The following is a 7,364-nucleotide window of genomic DNA, read 5'->3' on the forward strand; positions in this document are numbered from 1 at the left end:
AAGCAAATAAGTGACTCTAAAAAACACCCAACAATGTGTAATTTCTTTGCATCTCCTTTCAAATGCAACATTCAAATTACTAGACCAAAAATTATATCCTGAGAAAAGTGGATTTTGAGTATTTTCCAAGACTGATTTCTTTTTTAAAGTTGATCTTATTCAACAAGAGTTCATTCCATCCTGAGACAGCTAAAGGGAGGAGATGGAGCTCTCATATACAAATACATGGTAAAAAGCAGTGGACCCTTTTCAAAAGACTGTGATGATGCATATCAACATGAACATCTAAATATTTTACTTTTTTCATGTAGGTAGTCTACATTTATAACACTATACTTTGTGTTGAATTTTCTCATGCGGTGTAGTAGTGTAATGCTTATTGGTTGGTTATTAATGTTGGAAGTGTTTAAGTTGCGAGATTTTGTTACCAGTCCATCTGTACAGCAAATTAATTCATGCGGGAAGCAGGACTTATTGCAGATCGCAGACCATTTTCAGATTGTTGTAAGTAAAAAGTCTTTTAAAAACGAAATAAAATGAATACTGATCTTGCGTTTGAATGAGTTGCAGGTGTTGCCTATGTCAAACGTTGGGGGGAGTGAAATGGGTGGAGAGGTTAACGTGGTTGGCGTGGCTCTGGCACAATTCATTTCTGGGGAGGAGGACAAGCGTAGTGGTGGAGTTGATGCTAACGTGGAGGCAGAGGTCCACCGTTTGAGCCATTTTCACCAAGTTCTGTTGATTCACGGGAAGGAACGCGTAGTAGTATACCTTAGTGAACAGAAGGTGACTACTGTCACACGCAGCTGCACTTGCAGATGAGTTTAATTTAACCCACAATAATGTATTTGCCTCTGCACGTCCTGAAAACTTACAGATTGACAGTTCGCAATCTCATACATCATGTTGCTGATTTAGTCCACCTCATATTAAAGAGGAGCATGAATGTTTTAACTGTCACAAAAAAGGGCACTTGATCGCAGATTGCTTGGTGTTGAAGCGCAAGCAGCAACCACAACCAAAGAGCATGGGGTTTGTGAAAGCTCTTAAATATGCAGTGGCTGTGCATACTGAGGAGAGAATTGATGAGAGTTACTTTATTTCAAAAGGGTTAATATCACTGATTGGGATAAGAGAGGACCCGGAAGAAGTAAGAATACTCAGGGACACTGGTGCCATGCAATCGTTTATTTTGGCAGGTAAATTACAGCTGTCTGACAACAACTTTTTGTGGCTCTAGCGTGATTGTACAAGGCATTGATATGGGTTGAGTGAAATTCCCGCTTCATTTTGTGCACTTACAAAGCGAGTTGAGTACTGGTTTCGTGAGAGTTGCTGTGTGTCATTCACTTCCTGTGAAGGGTGTTGATTTTATCCTTGGAAATGACCTGACAGGTGGAAAGGTAATGCCTGTTATTGAAGTTGTTGATGAACCAAATGTGTTTAGTGAGTTAGAGGTACTGTCTGAAACTTACCCTGAATGTTTCCCAGCCTGTGCCGTCACGCGTGCTCAGTCACGCAGAGTAGGTGATGTGATTGATCTGTCTAATTCCTTCATGTTTCCACTGTTGTCGGCTGACAATCTTGTTGTCGGGTGACAATCTTGAAAAGAAAAATGCTTTAAAGACAGAAAATAAAGGTGTAATTATGTCTGACGCAGATATACTCAAATTACCAGTCTCATTTGAGAGAATTATTGCTGCGCAGAAGGAGGAAAAAACTCTTGTGACTTCTATCAATTCTGCTCTTTCCCTTGATGGAGCTAAGGAAAATTAATTTGCTTATTTTATTGTTAATGACTTATTGATGAGAAAGTGGTGTTCTCATGTTGACAAGAATTCAGACTGGAACGTTGTTTATCAAATTGTTGTCCCGTTTTCCTATCGTCAACATGTCTTGTGCTTGGCTCATGATCACCAGCTTGCTGGTCATTTAGGAGTTACGAAGACCTATAATAGGATTTTGAGCCATTTCTTTTGGCCAGGATTAAAAAAAAGATGTGTGGCTACCAGATTCCCTGAGGCGATTCCACTACGAAAAATCACTGCGCCTGTCATCGTAAAAGAATTGGTGAAATTCTTTTCCACGTTTGGACTACCAAAAGGCTATTATGGTAGCTTCTGTAAGAATTTCTCTACTGTCGTCTTACGAGTCCTCTTACTTCACTACTCAGCCCATCTAAATCTTATGAGTGGTCTGCTGAGAGTCAGCATGCATTTGTTTCAGCCAAAAGTTTGATGTGTAATGCACCTGTTTTAATGGCACCTGACTGTACTCGAGTTTTAAATTGGAGGTTGATGCGAGCGCCGTGGGTGCTGGTGCTGTCCTTATTCAGGAGGATGAGAATGGGATAGAACATCCTATTAGTTATTTTTCTTGTAAGTGTAATGAACATCAGCTGAATTACTCAACAATTGAAAAAGAAGCTCTTGCTTTATTGTTCACGTTACAACAATTTGAAGACTACCTTGGTTCCAGTAGTCTTCTGATTGTGGTTTATAAAGATCACAATTCTCTTGTGTTTTTAACTCGAATGTGCAACCACAATCAGCGTTTAATGCGCTGGGCTCTTATTGTCCAGAGCTACAATTTAGAAATCAGACATAAGAAGGGTTCAGAGAATGTCTTAGCTGATGCTCTCTCGAGAGCATAGTTGGGTATGGTGTTTATTCTTACAAACGAGTTTGTTCTTAAGGGTGGGAGTGTTACGTCCATAAACATTCCTGTGCCTGCTCTCTCTTGCTCTCTTTCTCTCCTTAACTGTCAATCTCTTAGGCAGCCTCCCTTGTCTGCTGATTGGCTCTGGAAGCTGTCCATCTTCATTAATCAATGTGACACTGACCTATCCAGTGCCAGTAAAGTTTCCACCAGCAGATAAAAGGATGTGAAAGGAAGTGAACTGGAGACCTCTTTTGCTTCCTGGGTTTTTTGCTGTTATGTTACTTGTCTCTTGAGTTGAGTTGTTTCTTTGTTTATGCCAAATTTCAGTTTGTTTGTTTTTACATTTTTCTTTTGAACCTGACCTCTTCTTGATTTGCCATTTTGTTTGTTTTTGTCACTTTGTGACTTGGATGCCGTTGCTCTTTGAGCTTTGCTGAGCTTAGGCTCTAGGACATTGACTCTTTACCCAAGAGGAAGGTGGATAGGAAAGATGTCGTGTGACTTCCATTGTGCAACATTTAGGTAACTCGATCTGTTTAGACACCCTAGGTAAGAGGTGAATGCCACCCCCTGTATGTTTGGTTTTTATTAGTTGAGGATAGGGAAGTATATGGCGCTTGGCGCTGAAGATTTGCTTGCTTTTCTTTAGTTAGGTTAGAGGTTTAAAATAAGTTAGAAGTGCTTTTGTTTTGTTTCTTTCTTTCTTTTGGCGTCACAAGAGTCCTTTTTCTCTTGGGTTGATTTATATTGTTCTTTTGTTTGTTTTCTGAGTTGTAAATATTTGTACATATTGGTTGTCTCTTTAACTATTTATATAATTTTTATAATATCTTCAATATTTTTGTAGTTATTTGGAATATTTTCACTTTGTATAAGAAATCACATTTGTTGGCAACTGGTGTCTCTGCATTGTCTCTTGCTACCTCCAAGTTTACAGTTTTACCACAAAATTTGAATGTTACTCCTTTTACCCCTAGACCATTTTTAAGAGGGTCGTAACACTTTATATTATATCACTTTTGCATGAAATCCCAATGTGAGGGTGTTTATAATGCAGTGTCTATGGAATGGACAGTACATTTGTGACCCTGGACCCCCCCCAAAAAAGTCATATAAGGGCCAGTTGTTTGAAATTGAGATTTACAGCTGAATAAATAAGCTTTTCATTCATGTATGGTTTAAGATTGAACAATGGTCGGCCAAAATATCTTCATGGAACAAGATCTTTACATTCAATAATATCCTAATGATTTATATATTTGACATCTACAATACTTTATTTATTTATTTATTTTTTGTTTGTTTGTTTGTTTGTTTTGCTCCTCTGCAATACACCTATAGGATGTCTCCTATCAGATGTCAAATAGAAGATGCCAGATGCTTATACACCGATGCTTTCCAGATAAAGTTATCTTTAACAACTTGCAGACGCACATGTGCTATGTGGGTTCAGTTAAACATTTAAAAAGCTTTTAAGTTATCAGTGCTTTATTGGGGTTCATAATTTAATTTATTATGTAAACAGCTCTCCCTGATTCAATGACTGCACAGTAATTAATAACATTCACCAGCAGGTTGCAGCATTTAAACATGAATGTCTAAAGACATTGCTTTTTCTGACTTAATGAAAATTTTTAACTCTAACCAACGGTAACCGTTTACTTGAAGGATATCAACATTTTCATACATTGCATGAGTTGTTGCATTGTTGCAATGTTATGTTCTAGCTCCCCAAAGGGAGGGAAGGCTGGCAACCCACTGCTCGGGCCCACCAATGCCAGCAAAGGAGGTATAGTTGCTGTGCGAGGCAAGGATAAAAAACACCAAATACCATATAAAAACAAAGCTTTTAATTAGCCACGGTAATATTGTAAATAATAATGGTAGCACTTTATTTTACAGTCCTGTTCCTCATGTACATACTATGTACTTATTATAGTAATTAAAATAAATATTTAATAACTAGGTACTAATCCTGAACCTACCCCTAAACCTAACCCTACCCCATGTAGTTACCTTGTGTTACCAGAACTTTCTTAGATAAATACACTGTAAGTACACTATAAGTACATGTTAGTACCAGAGATGGGGACTCGAGTTTGAGACTCCGACTCGAGTGCGACTTAAGTCGCACAAACAGTGACTTCAGACTCGACTTGAGACTCGTCCTCGAAAGACTTCAGACTCGACTCGGACTCGAGCTCCGGGACTCGTGAACAATGTTAATTTTTAGTAAACGTCAGATGAGCTCGCTGTTAGAGTTGTGACGTTCGCGAACGAACCGATTCTTTTGAACGGCTCATAAACATGAACGATGGGAGCCGAGTCACGGCTGGAGGGGAGCCGTTCTTTCTGTCGCTCTTTTTTCCTATGCGTGTTTCAGAGCGCGTGTTTCATACAGATGCACACAAATGAGCTCCTCCGCGAGACAGAACAGTTATAGGGGGAGGGGCGCACCCAGCGCAGGCCAACCCTTTATAGCGTGATGATATTAGTTATTAGTTGTGCACGCATCCTTCACGCGAGTACTCCAGTGGAAAAAAACCTGCGTGCCTCTGTCATTGGGTAGGAGCGGAGCCATGACGTTTTGCACAGATATTCATTGCAGCCCACTTTGTTATTGTTCATTGACTTCAGGGGCTGATGTCCTATTTGCAAAGTTTACAGTAGTAATAGTATGTAGACATTTCCATTTTATTTATTCTAATTTTATCTACTTTAAATATTTTTGGTTCTCTATCAAAATGTTCTTGTGTGATAACAATGTTCTTGTGTTGAAGTGTTTGTAGTAAAAGCTGTTTTGCACAGAAATTCATTGCAGCCGGCTTTGTTTTTGATGTTTATTTGTGAGTAGGTATTGTATGAATAACATAAGTCAGCGTAGCTTTGTTCATTCTTAAGCCAGACAAGAGGTGTGCAGCTATACAGCCAGGACAGACAGAAGGCCATTACTGAATCCATAAATGCAAAATACAGATATTAACTTAAAAGTAAAGCATTCTTGGTGTTTTTGTCATGTTGCAATAGCCTGTTTACACTGATTATATACCAAAATCAAAGTTGATATTGTATGCTAATAAATAGGGTTGTCATAATAACATATTACATGCTTTGAATTCCTTATATATAGCTATGCAGTGTTCTAAGCAGCTTGGATGGGTCGCTGTACGTGATGCAACATTTATTATAACCAGAGACTTAATATAATAAAGAGACTTGAGACTTGACTTGGACTCTAGCTCAGAGACTTGAGACTTGACTTGGACTCTAGCTCAGAGACTTGAGACTTGACTTGGACTCTAGCTCAGAGACTTGTGAGCATCTCTGGTTAGTACACGTATTGTAAAATAAAATGCAACCATTATAATAATAAATTGTAAGTAATAAACAATAATTTTCTGGGAAAAGGGGATGGCTGGACGGACCAAAGCAAAGAAATAAACAAAAAGGACCCCACCCCTAACCTATACTAATCACAAATAAAATAAATAAATACAATCCCTATCTGGCACACGGTCAATGCGCCCTAACCAAACTTACAGCTGACTTAAAACTTAAAGGGTTAGTTCATCCAAAAATGAAAATGATTTCATTAATAACTCACCCTTATGCTGTTCCAAACATGTAAGACCTCCTTTTATCTTCGGAACACAGTTTAAGATATTTTAGATTTAGTCCGAGAGCTCTCAGTCCCTCCATTGAAGCTGTGTGAACGGTATACTGACCATGTCCAGAAAGTTAAGAAAAACATGATCAAAGTAGTCCATGTGACATCAGAGGGTCCGTTGGAATTTTTTGAAGCATCGAAAATACATTTTGGTCCAAAAATAGCCAAAACTACGACTTTATTCAGCATTGTCTTCTCTTCCATGTCTGTTGTGAGAGAGAGTTCAAATCAAAGCAGATGAACACCGAGCTGAGCCAGATAACGAACAATAGACTGACTCGTTCACGAGTCAAAAACCGGTTGCATCGGTTTTCGGATCACCGGTAGTTCTTTTGGACAGTTCGATTCAATAAACCGGTTGATTTGCGATGATTGCCCTTGATTCAAGCCTTCGGTTTACCCGTGCTCATAACACTAGCACAGAATCAGTTCAGAATCAATCACCAAAATAATCAGTTCAGTTCAGACCAGTGTGTCGGTCTGCTTCACACTGAATCACACATGCGCAGTAGGCCTAACCTGATTTTACCAAGTGAGACATGTTCCTGGGACAACATCGTTGTTGACCCTGGAACAACATTGTGATTAACCAATCAGATTTGAAGAACCAGTTTATAGATTTTGTGAAGTTTATGCTTAAAATCAGTGTTTGGTGCTTGTACATCAGTGTCATTCATCTATCATTTCCTCTGATTTTAGGGATTACTCATGGTTAAGGTTAGGTTTAGGTGTAGGGATATGGTTAAGAATATATTTTTGGAGTAAAATGTTGTTCCAGGGTCAACAAAATATGTTGACCTAGGAACACATCGGACTTGGCAAAATCAGGACGTGCTGCGCAGTATCATCAGCTCCTCGGTTCACGAATCGTACACGTCTGACAGAAACGGCTCTTATATTGGTTTGTTTGAACTCAGAGGGAGTGTCAGCCACATTAAAAAAGTGAACAGCTTAAGTCATTTGTGGATTAATGCGTATTAGAGATGTGAATCATTTAAAACGATTCAGTTCGATTTGGTGAACTGAATGATTCGTT

This window comes from Carassius auratus, chromosome 22 (genome assembly GCF_003368295.1).
Source record: "Carassius auratus strain Wakin chromosome 22, ASM336829v1, whole genome shotgun sequence".
NCBI classification, from domain to species: domain Eukaryota; kingdom Metazoa; phylum Chordata; class Actinopteri; order Cypriniformes; family Cyprinidae; genus Carassius; species Carassius auratus.